Source organism: Anthonomus grandis, chromosome 11 (assembly GCF_022605725.1).
Source record: "Anthonomus grandis grandis chromosome 11, icAntGran1.3, whole genome shotgun sequence".
NCBI lineage: Eukaryota > Metazoa > Arthropoda > Insecta > Coleoptera > Curculionidae > Anthonomus > Anthonomus grandis.
The window spans coordinates 27,519,228-27,540,557 of NC_065556.1; the positions used below are offsets into that span (position 1 = coordinate 27,519,228).

At 29.9% G+C, this 21,330-nt stretch overlaps 1 protein-coding gene across 1 annotated transcript in view; it reads right to left on the bottom strand.

Moving 5' to 3' along the window:
* LOC126742177 (5-hydroxytryptamine receptor 1-like) overlaps positions 1-21,330 on the bottom strand; it is a 205,051-nt gene that overhangs the window by 143,302 nt on the left and 40,419 nt on the right. Inside the window, exon 2 of the mRNA XM_050448752.1 lies at positions 5,149-5,228. The gene's annotated coding sequence lies outside the window, so the exon portion shown is untranslated. The remainder of the gene's footprint in view (positions 1-5,148; positions 5,229-21,330) is intronic.

A 21,330-nucleotide genomic window follows, 5' to 3' on the forward strand; every position in this document is an offset into this window, starting at 1 on the left:
CTAGAAAAACACAATTTTAAAATGATACCGAGGATATTAAAGAATTGAGACAGGGATAATTGGGATATGTTCGAAAAAGTCGAGGTTTTGGCTCTCCTAAGACATGTATCCTAGACACAGCTTAAAAATAAGAAAAGAATTATTATAAAATGAGTGTATTCGGACGTAATTAGAATAACTAAACTAGAAAAACACAATTTTAAAATGATACCGAGGATATTAAAGAACTGAGACAGGGATAATTGGGATATGTCCGAAAAAGTCGAGGTTTTGGCTCTCCTAAGACATATATCCTAGACACAGCTTAAAAATAAGAAAAGAATTATTATAAAATGAGTGTATTCGGACGTAATTAGAATAAGTAAACTAGAAAAACACAATTTTAAAATGATACCGAGGATATTAAAGAACTGAGACAGGGATAATTGGGATATGTCCGAAAAAGTCGAGGTTTTGGCTCTCCTAAGACATATATCCTAGACACAGCTTAAAAGTAAGAAAAGAATTATTATAAAATGAGTGTATTCGGACGTAATTAGAATAACTAAAGTAGAAAAATACAATTTTAAAATGATACCGAGGATATTAAAGAACTGAGACAGGGATAATTGAGATATGTCCGAAAAATTCGAGGTTTTGGCTCTCCTAAGTCATATATCCTAGACACAGCTTAAAAATAAGAAAAGAATTATTATAAAATGAGTGTATTCGGACGTAATTAGAATAACTAAACTAGAAAAACACAATTTTAAAATGATACCGAGGATATTAAAGAACTGAGACAGGGATAATTGGGATATGTCCGAAAAATTCGAGGTTTTGGCTCTCCTAAGACATATATCCTAGACACAGCTTAAAAATAAGAAAAGAATTATTATAAAATGAGTGTATTCGGACGTAGTTAGAATAACTAAAGTAGAAAAACACAATTTTAAAATGATACCGAGGATATTAAAGAACTGAGACAGGGATAATTGGGATATGTCCGAAAAAGTCGAGGTTTTGGCTCTCCTAAGACATATATCCTAGACACAGCCCAAAAATAAGAAAAGAATTATTATAAAATGAGTGTATTCGGACGTAATTAGTATAACTAAACTAGAAAAACACAATTTTAAAATGATACCGAGGATATTAAAGAACTGAGACAGGGATAATTGGGATATGTCCGAAAAAGTCGAGGTTTTGGCTCTCCTAAGACATATTATATCCTAGACACAGCTTAAAAACAAGAAAAGAATTGTTATAAAATGAGTGTATTCAGACGTAATTAGTATAACTAAACTAGAAAAACACAATTTTAAAATAATACCGAGGATATTAAAGAACTGAGACAGGGATAATTGGGATATGTCCGAAAAAGTCGAGGTTTTGGCTCTCCTAAGACATATATCCTAGACACAGCTTAAAAATAAGAAAAGAATTATTATAAAATAAGTGTATTCGGACGTAATTAGAATAACTAAACTAGAAAAACACAATTTTAAAATGATACCAAGGATATTAAAGAATTGAGACAGGGATAATTGGGATATGTTCGAAAAAGTCGAGGTTTTGGCTCTCCTAAGACATGTATCCTAGACACAGCTTAAAAATAAGAAAAGAATTATTATAAAATGAGTGTATTCGGACGTAATTAGAATAACTAAACTAGAAAAACACAATTTTAAAATGATACCGAGGATATTAAAGAACTGAGACAGGGATAATTGGGATATGTCCGAAAAAGTCCAGGTTTTGGCTCTCCTAAGACATATATCCTAGACACAGCTTAAAAATAAGAAAAGAATTATTATAAAATGAGTGTATTCGGACGTAATTAGAATAACTAAAGTAGAAAAACACAATTTTAAAATGATACCGAGGATATTAAAGAACTGAGACAGGGATAATTGGGATATGTCCGAAAAAGTCCAGGTTTTGGCTCTCCTAAGACATATATCCTAGACACAGCTTAAAAATAAGAAAAGAATTATTATAAAATGAGTGTATTCGGACGTAATTAGAATAACTAAAGTAGAAAAACACAATTTTAAAATGATACCGAGGATATTAAAGAACTGAGACAGGGATAATTGGGATATGTCCGAAAAAGTCCAGGTTTTGGCTCTCCTAAGACATATATCCTAGACACAGCTTAAAAATAAGAAAAGAATTATTATAAAATGAGTTTATTCGGACGTAATTAGAATAACTAAAGTAGAAAAACACAATTTTAAAATGATACCGAGGATATTAAAGAACTGAGACAGGGATAATTGGGATATGTCCGAAAAAGTCGAGGTTTTGGCTCTCCTAAGACATATATCCTAGACACAGCTTAAAAATAAGAAAAGAATTATTATAAAATGAGTGTATTCGGACGTAATTAGAATAACTAAAGTAGAAAAACACAATTTTAAAATGATACCGAGGATATTAAAGAACTGAGACAGGGATAATTGGGATATGTCCGAAAAAGTCCAGGTTTTGGCTCTCCTAAGACATATATCCTAGACACAGCTTAAAAATAAGAAAAGAATTATTATAAAATGAGTGTATTCGGACGTAATTAGAATAACTAAAGTAGAAAAACACAATTTTAAAATGATACCGAGGATATTAAAGAACTGAGACAGGGATAATTGGGATATGTCCGAAAAAGTCCAGGTTTTGGCTCTCCTAAGACATATATCCTAGACACAGCTTAAAAATAAGAAAAGAATTATTATAAAATGAGTGTATTCGGACGTAATTAGAATAACTAAAGTAGAAAAACACAATTTTAAAATGATACCGAGGATATTAAAGAACTGAGACAGGGATAATTGGGATATGTCCGAAAAAGTCCAGGTTTTGGCTCTCCTAAGACATATATCCTAGACACAGCTTAAAAATAAGAAAAGAATTATTATAAAATGAGTTTATTCGGACGTAATTAGAATAACTAAAGTAGAAAAACACAATTTTAAAATGATACCGAGGATATTAAAGAACTGAGACAGGGATAATTGGGATATGTCCGAAAAAGTCGAGGTTTTGGCTCTCCTAAGACATATATCCTAGACACAGCTTAAAAATAAGAAAAGAATTATTATAAAATGAGTGTATTCGGACGTAATTAGAATAACTAAAGTAGAAAAACACAATTTTAAAATGATACCGAGGATATTAAAGAACTGAGACAGGGATAATTGGGATATGTCCGAAAAAGTCCAGGTTTTGGCTCTCCTAAGACATATATCCTAGACACAGCTTAAAAATAAGAAAAGAATTATTATAAAATGAGTTTATTCGGACGTAATTAGAATAACTAAAGTAGAAAAACACAATTTTAAAATGATACCGAGGATATTAAAGAACTGAGACAGGGATAATTGGGATATGTCCGAAAAAGTCGAGGTTTTGGCTCTCCTAAGACATATATCCTAGACACAGCTTAAAAATAAGAAAAGAATTATTATAAAATGAGTGTATTCGGACGTAATTAGAATAACTAAAGTAGAAAAACACAATTTTAAAATGATACCGAGGATATTAAAGAACTGAGACAGGGATAATTGGGATATGTCCGAAAAAGTCGAGGTTTTGGCTCTCCTAAGACATATATCCTAGACACAGCTTAAAAATAAGAAAAGAATTATTATAAAATGAGTGTATTCGGACGTAATTAGAATAACTAAACTAGAAAAACACAATTTTAAAATGATACCGAGGATATTAAAGAATTGAGACAGGGATAATTGGGATATGTTCGAAAAAGTCGAGGTTTTGGCTCTCCTAAGACATGTATCCTAGACACAGCTTAAAAATAAGAAAAGAATTATTATAAAATGAGTGTATTCGGACGTAATTAGAATAACTAAACTAGAAAAACACAATTTTAAAATGATACCGAGGATATTAAAGAACTGAGACAGGGATAATTGGGATATGTCCGAAAAAGTCGAGGTTTTGGCTCTCCTAAGACATATATCCTAGACACAGCTTAAAAATAAGAAAAGAATTATTATAAAATGAGTGTATTCGGACGTAATTAGAATAACTAAACTAGAAAAACACAATTTTAAAATGATACCGAGGATATTAAAGAATTGAGACAGGGATAATTGGGATATGTTCGAAAAAGTCGAGGTTTTGGCTCTCCTAAGACATGTATCCTAGACACAGCTTAAAAATAAGAAAAGAATTATTATAAAATGAGTGTATTCGGACGTAATTAGAATAACTAAACTAGAAAAACACAATTTTAAAATAATACCGAGGATAATAAAGAACTGAGACAGGGATAATTGGGATATGTCCAAAAAAGTCGAGGTTTTGGCTCTCCTAAGACATATTATATCCTAGACACAGCTTAAAAATAAGAAAAGAATTGATATAAAATGAGTGTATTCGGACGTAATTAGAATAACTTAACTAGAAAAACACAATTTTAGAATGATACCGATGATATTAAAGAACTGAGACAGGGATATGTCTGAAAAAGTGAGATGTTTGGTAGATAACCAAAAAATCCAAACTTTGGGGCTCGATATTAAACTCATAACTATCCACTTTTTTAACCACGGTCTTGACCCATATATCTATTACATCCAGAGAACGATAGATGCAATGCAATTGGGTCAAATAATGCAAATGTATCCTACATAAACTATGCGAGGGAAACAATAAAAGCAAGAAAGCATCTTCATCAGACGAAAGCAGCAACAGCAACAACAAATTTAAAACGGGATGCAAAATCCGAGGGTCTGTTTAGAAATGCTTTGCCGATCCATGGGAATTCGGGAAAGATGGGTAGGCAGTAGGGAATCGGGCAAGGGCCCTATTGATTTCCGGGATGAATTACTGTTTGTGTTGGTTTTTGGGTGTTAGTGTTCTCTTATTTCAACGATGCTCAGGGTAGTAAGTAGAAGGAGAACATTGTTTTATTAGGAGGTTCAATAAGAAGGGAATTATACGCAATTTACCCCAAAAAAAGTGTTTGTTTATATTTTAGAGGCTTGATCATTTGTTAATAATGCTGCTATTATAATAGTTACAACTGTGTTTTTTATATGCAAGATTAGGATAGAATTTGATTAATAAATTAACACCTAATGTTTGGATTTGGTTAAGTTAACTTTGGAGGAACAAAATCTTTTTTTAGTAAGAATTTTCAAAACTTACCCCTCACTTGTTTAGCCCACCGCGTGTTTCTGTTGGTTCACTCGCAGTTGTAAGAGTTACCATCCAGGTTCAATTATCCCCTGTAATAAAATAAATACACATTATTTTTTGCAAATGTTTCTCTCCCTTAGTGCGGACAATTTAAAAACAATATTTTTTTTTGCTAATTTTCCTTGTTCCAGCCGAGAGTTCGAACAAACAAAAAATCCAATATAGCGCAACTGGTCAACAAAAAAAGACCTTTTTTCCATTAAAAAAATAATAAACACGCACACAAAAATCCCTTAAATATTGATAAAGCAATTTTTCATTTTTTAGTCTTCCCCAACCCGTTTAGGGATAATTTATGCCTTATTCCTTTTTTAAATAATAATTTAACCCTTCTTCACAACTCTTGATCCAAATCACAATAATTATTCAATTAATATGCGTGACCCAAGTTTCATTCACGCCATCCTTATTAATTTGCATCACATACTGCTAAAACTAAGCCTAATTGGTACAAAAAAAAAATCGCTAATAATTCCGCATTTATCAGCAAGAATCGGGTTATAAATCAGACTAAAAATAGAAATGAGCAAAAATCGTTGGAATTACAGAAAGGTCGGGAAGGGGGTTCAATTAGGAAAAGAAAGGAAGCCGACCATTAAAGAAATGAATTTGCATTTTGCGGTTGTGCCTTATAATTGCCAACACCGGTCCGGTATAATAGTTTTATGTTAATTTAGTTAACTTTAAATAGAAAATAATGAAAAAAGAATTTACATTTAAAATTAATAATAGGAATTGAAATAAAGTTTATAGTCAAATGTTTATATTAGTCAAAAAGGAAAAATTTTATTCCAAGAAGTTTGTTATATTATAATCTGTACTATTCCAGATATCTCAAATGCCTGGAATGACTCTTTAAGTTACTGTAGTAAGGGCCATGGTTTCCAGGCATTTATCGTAATTTTTTTTTAAGTTTGGTCATTTTTATGTGTGCCAACAATGTTGTCATAATTTGTATTTCCTAGGAATTTAGGATTTTTCATTAAATATTTAAAGGATTACAGAATCACCTACAGACTGCTCTAAAAATCTAATTTTTAAATTAAAATAACTGAATCCAGAGAAACACTATAGTTTTATAAAACTGGGTTTTTGAATTTTTTTAAGCATTTCTTTGAGAGGATCTTTGGCCCCTGTTTTGGTTTAAAAAAAAACTGCACAAATTTCAAAGAAGTGTATCCAGGAAATCTTATAAGTTTACTAATTTTTTATTTATACAGGGTGTTGCGTTGATCATGTTACAAACTTCTAGGTCAGATAGAAAACGTCAAAAGAAAAACAAAAGTTATAAACATGGATCCGGAAAAGCTTCCTCAGGGAGCCAGAGCTCTTTGAAAATAACCTTTAAAAACTAGTCTTACCTTTAAGCCTTAACCTTAAAGCGGCGTACCTTTATTTAAAACATTTTTGTTTGGTATAACTATTAAAAAAAAGAAATAGTAAATTATAATAAAAAGAAATCAGTGATACAGTCTCAGGTATAAATTTTAAAAAATACCGACCTAATCTAATTAAAAAATACTAATAAAATACCAATTTTTACCCAAATCACTGGTGGACAGTGACTCGTGGAATCTCTGTAGGACTTTAAAGTAACTTTTTAGAGCCACCCAAATTCTTGGAATAAAATTCTATATTATATGCTAAAGCGAATAATTTGAAATAATGAATTTTGAGATAGTCAATGCCTGGAATAGTTCAAAGAGAAGAATAGCTCAACAACTTTCATTGATTTTTGAGCTACTTGAGTCACTTTAAGTGCAATTGAGCCATACTAAAGTCAAATTTCGGAGTAGTTTTGTGAGTCTTCTATGATTTTTTTAATTGGAATAAATTTTAATTTAATTTCTGGGATTTTAAGTAATTTTGGCAAATGGATATTGGATTGAAAAAATGTAAGTTATATAAAATGACTTCTTATTAATTAAGCTCTGAAGTAATTCTTCTTTTGGGATAAAAATTATTTTGTACCTGGTCTGCATTTTTCTGGAGCGTCTGTGAGTTACTTGGTGTTTTTTAATAAATGTAAATAAATGAATAGATAAAGATATAATATTTAAGATACTCAACATAATCCAAAAATGTTACAAAAATCTGAAGAAACTGAAATTTCAAAAAAATTAACGAAAATATTATTTGTTCTTAGGATTTTTCTTTGAAAAATTATTTTTTTTGTATTTTCCTCTGGAGACATTTGAAACATTGTAATTTTTTTGTTTATATCAATCAGAAAAATTAATTCCTCGCCAATACATCTCAATAAATCGATGACAAGAACATAATATTTTGAGAAAAACTAAACAATTGCAGAATATTCTTTTTTTTATCATTTCTAAATATTGTTGTTCATTTATTGAGTGTAGAGGCCTTTTTTTTAATTAAAAACAATAAAAATCCAAAGCTTAAATAAAAAATATCGCAAGAAAATACATCTGCAAAAACTGGTATGCCACTGATTTATATTTTAGTACAACGCCATTTATTCACCCTAATGGTGGAAGTAGAAAATTATTTTTTTTATTTTCTAATTGTTTTGAGGCTTTTGGAGTAATTTTCTGTGTCTTCCATTAATTTCTTGAATTTCCTTACTTTAAAAACTACACTTTTAAACTTATTCCAAGAATTTTATCTAATTTTTAATTTTTTCAGAGATTCCAAAAAGTGTTTGTACAATTTCTGGAAAATAGAATATTTTGATATGCATATAAATTAATTTTCTACTTCACCTGATTTTTTTTTGAGTTTAGTTTAATAAAGTACTTGGGATTTAAGAACAAAAAGTCACTTCGAAAAAAAAATCAAGTAAACTTTAATAATTAAAAAAAATTATTTAATAGAAATAAATAAATAGAAAAAAAAACAAAGCGGTGTACTTTTATTTAAAACGATATTCTTTGGTATAATAATTAACAACAAAATGAAATAGTAAATTATAATAAAAAGAAATCGGTGTTACAAATGGTGCGCCACTAATTTGCTTTGTAATTATTATTTTTTTTATTCAGGTATAATTTTTTTTTAAATACCGTCTTAATCTAATTAAAAAACTACTAATAAAATACCAATTTTTACCCACACTACTGATAGAAAATGGCGTGGAATCGCTGTAGGACTTTAAATGATTTAGAAGTAACTTTTTAGAGCCATCCAAATTCCTAGAATAAAATTCTATAGTATAGGTCAAAGCGAATGATTTGGAATAATGAATTTTGAGGTAGTCAATGCCTAAAATAGTCACTTCAAGTGGAATTGAGCCACACTAAAGTCAAATTTTCTGTGTCTTCTATGATTTTTTTAATTGGAATAAATTTTAATTTAATTCCTGGGATTTTAAGTAATTTTTGTAGAAGTTATAAGCCACTTTTAGTGAAATTTTTGGTAAATGGATCTAGGATTGAAAAATTTCATAGAGTTAAACAAAATGACTTCTTATGACTTAATTATAATAAGTGATGTATACAGCTCTGAAGTAATTCTTCTTTTGGTATTAAAATTAATTTTCTACTTGGTCTGCATTTTTCTGGAGCGTCTGTGAGTTACTACTTATGGCGTCTTTTAATAAATATAATTTTAAAAATTTAAGGAAAATCCATGTTATAAAAATCAAAAAGAAACAGTGGTTCTAGTAGTTCGGTTCAGTAGTCTAAAAAAACCAAAGAAATGTTAAGAAAATTAACAAAAATTTTATTTCCTCCTAGAATTTTCATTTGGAAAATCATTTTTTGATTTGCCTCTGGAGAAATTTGAAACATTGTGATTTTTTTGTTTATATTGATCAGAAAAATTAATTCCTCGCCAATACATCTCAAGAAATCCATGAGAAAAACATGTTGATGTTGTTGTTTATTTATTGAGTGTAGAGGCCTTTTCTTTAATTTAAAACAATAAAAATCCAGAATTTAAATAAAGAAAATATATCTGCAAAAACTGGTATGCCACTGATTTATATTTTAGTACGACGTTTTAAAAAAAGCACAAAAAAAAATAAATAAAAAAATCAGTGGCATACCATTTATTCACCCTAATGTTGGAAGTAGAAAATTATTTTTTTTTATTTTCCAATTGTTTTGAGGCTTCTGGAGTAGTTTTCTGTGTCTTCCAGTAATTTGTTGAATTTCCATGCTTTTAGGGAATTGCACTTTATTCCAGGGATTTTATCTAATTTTTAATTTTTCCAGAGATTCCAAAAAGTTTTCGTACAATTTCTGGAAAATAGAATATTTGTATATGCATATAAATTAAATTTCTACTTTTCCTGATTTTTTTTTTAGTTTAATAAAGTATTTGGGATTTAAGAACAAAAAAGCCTCTTCGGAAAAAAAAACAAAAAAATCAAGTGAACTTTAATGCAACTTAAGAAAACGCGATGTTGTACAAGAATGCCCAAAAAAAATAAAATAAAAAAATTAGTGGCATACTCACATCGCTGGTGGAAATAGAAAATTAATTTTCCAATAAAATATCTAATACTGCTCATCACTGAAACTTTTTAAGATTTTCTTTTTATTTAAAGAAAAGCCACTCCTGTTGAAAAACCACTGAAAAAATGTTTTATACCAAAATACGGCTTTTAAGGCTTATGTGTTAAATTAAAAAAAAAACAGAAGGTTGATGATAAAAAAAGTGTATAATAGCTTAAAGCAATTTTTAATTAAAAAATGTTTTAGGGCGTTTTTTAAACGAAATCGAACCATTAATTTACTTACAGTGCTGGAAGGAAAGATGGCAAACCTGGCTTTAAATTATCTGCTTTTTCGCACAATATTATTGCTTATTATTACACTCATTTACGTATAAATCTTTTAAAATAGCTATAACAATTAATACACATTTATCATTCTAATAAATACCAACATTCCAGGGATCGCGGGAGATGAAATCGGCGAGGTTGCCAATACGCCTTATATAAATAAAATCCTACGGTATGTATTGAATATGTGGGTACGTAAAATTGTTAGCATACATCCTTTTTTAACTCGTATATTATTATTGACCTAACGCGTCTCTTTCAAACAAATTATTATTCTTTGAAATAATGTAAGACACACAATTAAAAGAACATGATGGCGTTGAAGTAGATTTAGTAATAAGTATATTTAGGCAAAATATTATTCATATTATAGAATATCATTTAAGTAAATATGATATTTATTTAAATACTGAATATGTATTGGTTAAAAATGCCTTTACTAATATAAGATGTATGTACATTGGATAATATAGGAATATTTAAAATAATTTTTCCTACAAATTTGCATCAAAGAATATTCGCGATGCAAGATTAATAAAGAAATTCTTACTGGTGAATTCTTATGTTGAGATTATTACAATATTCTTTCAATTGTTAAAAAATAATCATTTCTATTTTTTTTTTAATTTTTATAGTTTGAAACGCTCGAGGGCGGAATAGAGTAAAATCTAACAATAAACATTTTAAACCATTAAAAAAAATATACACGCGCAAAACACATACAATAAAAATTTTTAATTAAAAACTCACCTTTAAATAAATATCTCTAAATTTAAAAAATAAAGTATATCCGCTCGCAAACTGTTATATGGCGAACGCTAAATTAAACTTCAAAAAATCCCTTTTTATCTCTCAAAAAAAAAAATTGAAAAAATATTTACGTCTATAAAAAATCGCAATAAAACCCGTTCATAAGTCAATATCCATAAAAAAAAATAAATTAAAAAACCCGCATATAAAAAATGACAGAACCGATGCCGCAAATCGCACTGGGAAATATAGAAAAGCGATTTTTCATTACGTCCAGGATTGATTTTGTCATATTGTATAATTTTAACCGCTTGCATAGCTTATATGGCATAACTTAATTGGATACGACTAACCAGATTCATGTTTTTTATTTTGTGAATTATTCCACTTTTATAACCCATACAAACAGATAAGTTTTAATGAAATGCATCCTTTTATGTGCATTTTTAATTATGTCAAAAGTTCTTATGTACGCCGCATTAAAATTTTAATTAAATGCATACGACTGAAGTCCTTTAATTTGAGAGGGACTGAGTTTGTTTTAATAGTATCACTGAAACAGTAAAAATATCCATATTATGCTGATGTTGCTCGTCCAACCTAATTACGTATTAATATATTATATAGTAAAGGCACATCAATGCCTAATTTAAAAATAGAAAATAACAATTTACATCCATTAGGCAGTCAAAAACACAAATTAATGGAATAGTTAATAAATAAGAACGACCATTATTTATAAATGCGCTCCATTATATGAATTTTTAATGGCGAGGCGAGCGACAACGGGCATGAGCAAGCGTTTTAATTGAAAATACATCGTAACATAACGGGTCCCGTAATAATTATTATCGACCAAAAACATCTTTCCCGGTTTAATTAATTATTTAGCGCGTTAATTACGTTGTTGCGGTTTGAATTGAATGGGAATGAGTCCGATTATTCTGTCAAATCCAATTGGCGTCATTTTAAACATGCATAAGATTAAACAGGGCGATATTATCGTTTTCGGTTAAATTATAATCGTGTGTATACATACATACATCGTGTCGTTGACAAAACCTTGAACTTTTATTAAAATTTTTAGCTATAAATTATAAAAGATGATTAATTTTACTAAATTAACTTATAGGAAATTTGTCTGAGTTGCCTTGAAATGTTGATTGTTTTTTTTTTATATATGTATAGAAGCATAATTTTATTGGAAATATTTATGATGGATTTTTAGGTCAAAAAGTACTAATCTATAAACTATTATTTTACCCAGGTACTGGGGGTGCAGTTTGTCAAAAGCGTTTGTAAAGTCTATATAGATTGAATCAATCACAAACGCCTAATACATTTTATTTTAACCCCTGATTTCAAAACTGCATGCAAAAAAATATGAAACGAGGCAATCTAATATGACTTTTAAAATTAAGTTTTTCAAGCGACATAGTCATTTTAAAATAATGAAACAACAAGGTCTTTGCTTTTAGCCCTCAATAGTCACGTCATAGGTCCTCATTTACTCACTCTATAGGGGAATGTCTATGTAAATATTTTTCTTCACGTCGACAATTTTATTATTTTGGGAAATGTAATTAGAAAAAATGTTTCTTCACGTAAGCCAGTATTCTAGTCGCATCCTCGTCACAAAATATTAATTTTTAATTTTTACTTGACGTCAGTTTTATACGGATTTAATGCGTTTCAGCTCATTATAATTAAAACCTCTCTACGTCAGTTAGGGTAACTCATTGCATTTATGGACATAGAAATAGTTTTTCTCTACGTCAACCAACGCATTCATTTACTCCATAATTTTGAGGAATGCATGTAATTTTTTTTTCTTTACGTCGACAATTTTTCTAAATTCATAATCTGCATATTTTTTTTAAATCACTTTACGTCAGCCTTGACAGTTTTATATGGTTTTATTGGGTTTGAGTTAATTTTGATTAAAATTCCTCTAGGTCAGCTAACGCAAACCTATTTACGAGCAGAGCAACTATTTTTTACTTTACGTCATGCAAGTAATTTCAGTATCGTCAGTTTCATAAAATATTTCTCTTCGGATTTACTTTACGTCAGCAACTTTTCTATTTTAACTTTTTTTTTTAATTTACTTTACGTCAATTTACTGTCCTGACCGTTTCATGTGGTTTTAATGCATTTCAGTTAATTTTTATTGAATATTTCTCTCTTTATTTCCTTTACGTCAGCTGACGCATAGGGCTTCTCACTTCTATATGTCGAATCGTACTTTTAGGTTTTTCGAGAGAAATAGTAATTTTAAAATAATAAAACAATAAAAAGTCTTTGCTTTTAGCCCTCGATAGTCACGTCACAGGTCCTCCGAAGCTTAATCTAGGCAGTACGCTTTACATTTGCTCTATATAGGAGACCAACGAGGGCGGAAAAAATTGACTCTATTTATTAAAGGCAAAGAGGCCTTTAAAGTGTATTTTTATTAAATAAGTATTAAATTATCGATGAAAGTGCGACAATTATAACACAATTAAACGTTTCTCGCACAACACTCAATCAAAAAAAAAATCGTATTAAAGTCTTTATTTTTTGCTTCTTCAGCTCATTATAATTAAAACCTCTCTACGTCAGTTAGGGTAACTCATGGCATTTATGGACATAGAAATAGTTTTTCTCTACGTCATCCAACGCATTCATTTACTCCATAATTTTGAGGAATGCATGTAATTTTTTTTTCTTTACGTCGACAATTTTTCTAAATTCATAATCTGCACATTTTTTTTAAATCACTTTACGTCAGCCTTGACAGTTTTATATGGTTTGAGTTAATTTTGATTAAAATTCCTCTAGGTCAGCTAACGCAAACCTATTTACGAGCAGAGCAACTACTTTTTACTTTACATCATGCAAGTATTTTAGTATCGTCAGTTTCATAAAATATTTCTCTTCGGATTTACTTTACGTCAGTAAGTGTATTTATAAAAAATTTGAAAAACTAGATATTTTCACAGTAAAAAATTAAATATTAAAAAATGTGTAAAATTATTAAAACACCCAAGTAGAAAAACAGGTATAATTCCCTTAATTTCCCACTGATTTTCATGAAAATTAGATTGATAAATGAGGTATTAATTCAAAACAAAAAGTATATCTATAAAAAATTTGATAAACTAGATATTTTTAGAGTAAAAAAAATTAATTATGAAAAAATGTGTAAAATTATTAAAACACCCAAGTAGAAAAACAGGTATAATTCCCTTAATTTTCCACCGATTTTTATGAAAGTTCGATTATTGAACAGGGTATTTAATTTAAAATAAAAAGGGTATCTATAAAAAAATTAAAAAACTGGATATTTTCAGAGTAAAAAATTAAATATGAAAAAATGTGTAAAACTCCCAAGTAGAAAAACAGGTATAATTCCCTTAATTTCCCACCGATTTTAATGAAAGTTGGATTAATGGACAGGGTATTTAATTTAAATTTTTTGAACAATAAAGCAAACTATTTATTTAAAAACTTTAGAACTATTTTTCACGCAATAAACCTCACTACCAACGAAAGTATGATAAATCCTTATGGCACCTGGAATTTTCCAACTGGAAAACTAAGTAAAACGTTGATGGTTTAACTACTTTAAACACCCATCTCATACCTAACTCACACTTAAACAACTATAACAGTTACGCTTTAGACCTATTAATTTCAAAAAATTCAACTCGAATTTCGCTCATAAATTCCAAAAATAGGCGTATAATGCAAATGCCATTATACCGCGACGATGGCAGTTTTTCATCACAATCGGTTTTGCTTGTCACATTCAGCGATCCGTTTAGAGCTGAAATGTGCACATTAAACATACGATAAATCAGTTCACTAATTATTTTTTCATTTAATATCCAACCCCCTCTAAAAGAAGCTTTGTAAGGGTTTTTTTATAATTTTGTACCTAAGTGACCTTGGTGGTCTTCTCAATAGAGTATAATTATGCCGCTCTAGTGTAGAATATTAAGGTATAAATTTCCTCAAAGGTTTCTCTCAATTTTTACTGAAAATTCACTTAAAGCGTCAAATTATTTTTAAATATTGCGACGGCGTTCGTTTTCATTGTGATGCTAAAAAAGGGTTTTGTCTTTTATTTTATGACGTATTTAAGGGCAAACAGGGCTTTAAATGAAATTACTGTTTTTTTGCCTCGCATTTTTTCTCTAAGAATATAAATCAAAAAAAAAACAATTGCGAAACGCCGCAGGGCAAATGAACCAGCTTCCAGTTAAACCGAAAACAAGAGAAATTTACATTTCTATTGTTTTATCTCTTGCTGGGTTTTAACTTTTACCATTATGCATTTAAAAGTTTTTCTCGATTTACGTAAAACCCCTTTGACTATATACGTGAAAGAAAATGTGAGCTTAGCACCGCAGGTTTTCATGTCATTTACCATATTATGAGTTATTTAAAAAGGGCTTTTTAATTAGAATAAAGTGAGATAATAAAAATGTATTAAGCCCTTTAGGATCAGTTAGTTATTACTAGATCAATATATTATGACCGCTGCGACGATTTTATTAATTATGCAGTGAATTATTAAATTATTCTGAATTATTATTCAATTATTCTGATATAACGGTAATAATACACTGCGTCATATTACTATTTCAGTACAATATTTCAATGAATTAATTAAATTTATGATGTTATATTATCTATTGGATCATCGTAATCAAAAGTCAAATTTCCTTCACATAAAAAATAAATAAATATTTACTTGATTCAATAGAACTTAGAAAAGTATTTGGTCAAATTAAAAAAACAAATAAGTAAATAAAGAGTGTTTTTTTAGGTTGCACGATTAAATAAATAATTTAAATTAAATATACGTGATCAAATTTTCTTCTTTTCCAACTAAATTTATATCGAAATATTTGCGGTCCGAATGCAAATTGGACTTCATGGATGTTTTATTACAAATATAAACGGAAAGTCATTTCAATTTTCAAATTTATATTCCGGAGGGTTGAGTAATATAAATAGCATGTTTGTGTGTTCTGGCATATACCCTTTTTTACAGCAATTATTCAATTGGGTGGCATTTATTCGTATTAAAACATGTATAGAGTTTTAGTTGTTTCATTATTCCTTGAGCTTTTTAATGTAATTTTTATATTAGTGATATTGCCCCAATCGAACCCAGTAATGGGAAACTCTTTTTTTAAAACGAATTTTGCAATAATAAGCACGTTTTGTGTTAAATTAAACGATAATCGCTTTATCCCTTTTCAAACAGATTGTGGAAAATAAACAGAAGCCTTTTTATTAAATTTCGATCGGTACACGTTTGGTGGTTTTACAGTTTCCATGAATATGCGTATTCAAACTTAATGAGTTAAAATATTATTTTTTTGAGGCAGGTACATAAAAAATATAATAACGAAAATGCACCCTGCTATATATGTTAATTTATATTAGGCCAACAGATAACCAATTAATAAAGCGAACAATAAATAATCGAGTGAAGAGACACCCGTTACAAAAACATAATTATAATGATTGCCTATGGACACAAAATATTTAATATAATATAATATAAACAATATTTAGTAGGAGATAATGTAATTAATTTTAATAAGTTGTATATAATGCCCCATACGCAATGAAAATCAATATGTATGTAGTAAGCTTGAAAATGCATGTTTATTACATGAAATTAGGTTTTATTTAAAAAAAAAGTTTCTATTATTATGAAACCAGGCTGTTGATTTAACTTTTCGTATAAGTTCAATAAAAGTACATAAGTTGAAAAATTATGTAGTCAATTTATAAAACCAGATCCTTTTTGACTAATAATGAAAGTAAATATTGCTTGACTAATCATGAAAACAGAATTATTTTGACTATTTATGAAATTATATGGCTAATTGATTACTAATGAAACCCTTCGCTATATACAGCTATATAATGTATTTTCACATAACCTGACTTTTTTTACAGTATTATGCAAGGGTTTTTTTTTAAAAATAATATATCTTTATTTCTTCCAGGCAGTTGAAGTAATGTTGTATTAGGAACCCAAGAGATTTGGAGTGTCAAAAAATCTAGTGTAATTAAAAAAAGAAAAAAAAACTATTAAATTTTGAGTTTTGCTTAATTCCCGAAATACAAAGAAATGCAGACCAGTTCGGACATCCCAATATTTTAGCATTCCACCCATCCTTGTCCCACTCGCTAAAAAAAACAAGAACAGATGCACCTATGGACGGTTGACGTGTGCAAACTGTTCCTGCATAAACAATTTTGATGTTAAATGAACCCTCTTTGGAATTTCGAGTGTTTATTGAAAATTTAAATTTTTATTCCAAATTACTGGTTTATAAATAATAAAGCCAGGCCAGTTTTGCACAAAAATACAATACAAATTTCGAATTTTCCGTAAAGTTCTGTAAGAAAAAAAATTGTTTAGTTGGTGTGCCTGGAATTGGAAACATTATTTATGAAACCAGACTACTTTTGACCATTTATGAGAGTAGATCACCAATTGATTAAAAAATCCAGACACTTAGAAGAGTTTAAAGTAAAGGCAGTTTGTAGGCAATTCGGTGTAAGGAAAAGGAAGATTGATCCTTAAGATTACGATGTCATTAGTCAAATACAGTTATTAAAAAAATTATTAAATTTTGAGTTTTGCTTAACTCTCGAGATGCAAAGAAATGCAGACTAGTTCGGACGTCCCAATATTTTAACATACCACTAAGTCCACCCATCCTTGTCCCACTCGCTATAAAAAAGGAAGATTAGATGCGCTGCATAGTTACCTATGGACGGTTGACGTGTACAAACTGTTCCCGCATAAAGAATTTTGACGTTAAATGAACCTTCTTTGGAATTTGAAGTGAATTGAAAATTTAAATTTTGATTCCAAGAAATTAAAGAAAATAACTCAAATTAATGTTTTTTTTTTTAAATTTTAATTGGGTTGCCTAAAATTGAAACCCCTTGATTTAAATATAATGGAACCATGTTTGAATGAAACCATACTTTTTTTGATTTATTATAAAAACAGATCACTGGTTTATAAATAATGAAGCCAGTCTATTTTTGCACAAAAATACCATACAAATTTCGAATTTTTCGTAAAGTTCTATAAGAAAAAAAAATGTTTAGTTGGTGTGCCTGGAATTGAAAACACAATTTCTGAAACCAGACTACTTTTGACTATTTATGAGAGTAGATCACCAATTGATTAAAAAATTTAGACACTTAGAAGAGTTTAAAGTAAAGGCAGTTTGTAGGCAATTCGGTGTAAGGAAAAAAAATATTAATCCTTAAGACTACGATGTTTCCAGTTTAATTAAGAAAAAAAATTAATAAAATTTGAGTTTTGCTTAACTCCCGAAACACAAAAAAATGCAGACCAGTTCGGACGTCCCAATATTTTAGCATACCACCGAGTCTACCCATCCTTGTCCCACTCGCTATAAAAAACAAAAACAGATGCGCTGCATGGACCGTTGACGTGTGCAAACTGTTCCCTCATAAAGAATTTTCATTCTAAGTTTTCGGTATAAATTTAGCAAATTTGAAATTCCTCATACAAATACACTTCAGTGAACCGACTTTTATTAAAAAAATTGATTATGATGCCTAAAATTAAAACTCCTCATTTAATTATAATGAAACCAAACATTCTTTGGCTTATTATGGATATAGATCTCTGACTTATTAATAAAGGAAATCAGTGCATTATATCCTCTATTTGAACCAATAGAATAATAAAACTCTCATTAAAAAAATATCTAAACGAGGTAAATCGAAAGTTTCTAAAGCTTGACATTATGGTAGAAGCAGAGTTTATTTAAATATTCTTATCCAAGTCTGGATAAACAGGATTCAAATGCTGGAAAATGGTGTTGGTGTGAAGTGAACAAATTTACTTTCAAAGACTACTCACTTCAACGCTTTGTATCTCAAAAACTGGTTATAATATTCCCTTCAAATGAAAAGCACATGATTCTGTAAAGTATTTTTTAGAAGTTTTATATAAAGCTTCCAGAGGTCCAAGCAAACATTTCAGAGTTATTTGTATATTATTGGGGTGATGTCTATGAATATAGTTGACCCTCAAGGTGACCGCACACTTTAAAGTCAAAAATTTGTTATATTTTGTAATATTCCATGAAATGTTCTCCATATATTATAGATTTTAGGTTAAGGCTTTTAGTGTAAATTTAGTAAAAGTTAAATCAATTTAGTTGAATAATAGTTGGTGTGCCTAAAACCGAAAACCTTGAACGTAATACAAGGTGTCCAAAAAGGGTATCGGCAATGTGATGTTTGCATAAACCAAATACACCATATTTCTATGATCATTTATTTATGGCAACTTAATGTACAGTCAATGGAAATTTATGAACCAAAAACAATGTTGTCTAAACGGTGTCCGTTGCTCTGTATGCACTCTTCAAATCGAGAACGAAGATTATTGATAAATAGTCCACACATTTTCCTTGATATTAATCTTATTTGCTGCTAGATATTTTGCTTTATTTGATTTGTATCAGCTGGATTATTCTCGTAGACCTTACTTTTGAGCTAACCCCATAAGAAATAGTCAAGTGGCGACAGGTCCGGGCTGCTAGGAGGACAGTTAATATTGCCTCTTCTTGAAATCACTTTATTGGGGAATAATTGTTGAATAGCTTCAATTGCCCGATTTAACGTATGGCATGTCGCAGTACGTAAGTGCCCGTCCATTTTGATTTTCAAAAAAATACGGCCCAATTATGCCATCAGCAGACATAGCAGCCCATACGACCACTTTGGGGCTATGCAGTGGACGTTCGTGTTTTCTGCGAGGTTTAACGTCAGACCTGCAATTTTGCTTATTTACGTGGCCATTTACATGAAAATTAGCCTCATCACTGAATAAAATGTTATTGAAATCGACGAATCGTTCCATCATTTTATTGATAAATTCTAACCGTGTATTGTAATCCCTCGATTTTAATTCCTGCGCTAACTGTACCTTATATGCATACAGATGCAAGTCTTTGGTCAAAATGTTATGTAAAGATGATCTTTTGAGAGTAGTCGTCTGACTTCATTTCGGTACAGATAAGGATGGATTCTCTCTGACTGATTGACGTACTCGTTCTATGTTTTCTGGACTTCTTACGATTCGTGGGCGGCCTGGATTATGAATTTTCACTATGGATCCAGTAGCTTCAAACTTTCTGATCCATTTTCTAATAACATCAGGGCTAGGTGATAATTGAATATCATGTAATTGGTAATGAGCGCGATATAGACGGCGTGCTGTCACGATTGAATTATTGTTTTGGTAAAATGCAGGTACACAAAAAGCGCGTTGCTCTACGGTAAACGGCTCCATTGCAACTGAAATTCCTTGAACTAGTTTACATTTTGACTCACATCTAACTTAAGATTAGATGCACAAATAAAGTGATGATACCCTATTTAGATACCTTGTATAATAAAAAACCATGGCCTTATGAAACCAAACTTATTTTGACTATTTATTGATTATTAATCGATGGGTGACTAATAATGAAACTAGTCAGTATAACACTTAAAAATCCTCGAATTTCATATTTTTTTGGCATTTTTAAAGTTCCATAAAAGTACATAAAAGAAAATCAAAATTGTTTAGTTAGCGCTCCTAGAACTGGAATCACAATTTATGAAACCAAATCGGTTTTGACTAATAGTAAAGGCAGATATTGCTTGACTAATCATGACACCAGACTTCTATTGACTATTTATGAAAGTAGACCGATTCACGAATGGTTAAAAAAAAAAGCAATTTCGCTCCAATTATTCGTAGCTTTACATGAACTTAAATATCGCCCCAGATTTTAACGGTCAAATTTGCATATTCATCCTGGCTTATTTGCCAACGCCCCACTTGCCATGCTAAATCTATGCAACTAGAAATTTTAAAATTGATTTTTTTTGTTGGTGATATGTGTTAATCAAATGGACGTAAAGTAAATAATTTACAGTACGACTAATATAAAATTAACATTTCCTTGTCAATATAAGGGCAATAATCAAAAAGAGTTAACAAAGTTTCCTGGCCGACATCGAATAAACCCAATATCTTAAAAAGTCCGGGGCATAAAATCAATTCATTGTACGAAAAGGGCAAAGCGAAGGAAATCAAAACTCTATCGAATTACCTTAAGCCATAATGGGAAATGATGGAAAATAACCAGAGGGAGAAAAGGGTCTTTTGATCTTTTATGGTCTTTCGTGTTTTATTCAGTTCACGATGCAAAAGTGAAGATGCTACAGCAGGAAAGTTAATTTTTCTTTAGTCGTCTTAAAAGCATCTATCGAATGAGTGAGATAATTAATTACCACTATATAAACCAAAATAATTCCTTTATTGAACAGTTGTATTCAATGTGTTATAATCTAGTATAACGAAACCGAAACCCACCACTCTCAATATGTTACCATTAAACGGTTGCGGTGTCCCGAAGGTAAGACCGTAATCCGGCAAATAATCCGCAACTGCCCAGAACAAACGGCCGCAAATCAAACTTCAAAGAAACAATTTCTCCATCAAGGCAACAACAGACGTCGAGCACAATCGTCGCTAATGGAGAGCGAGGTCGATCGCAATTTCCTCCATTTTCTAT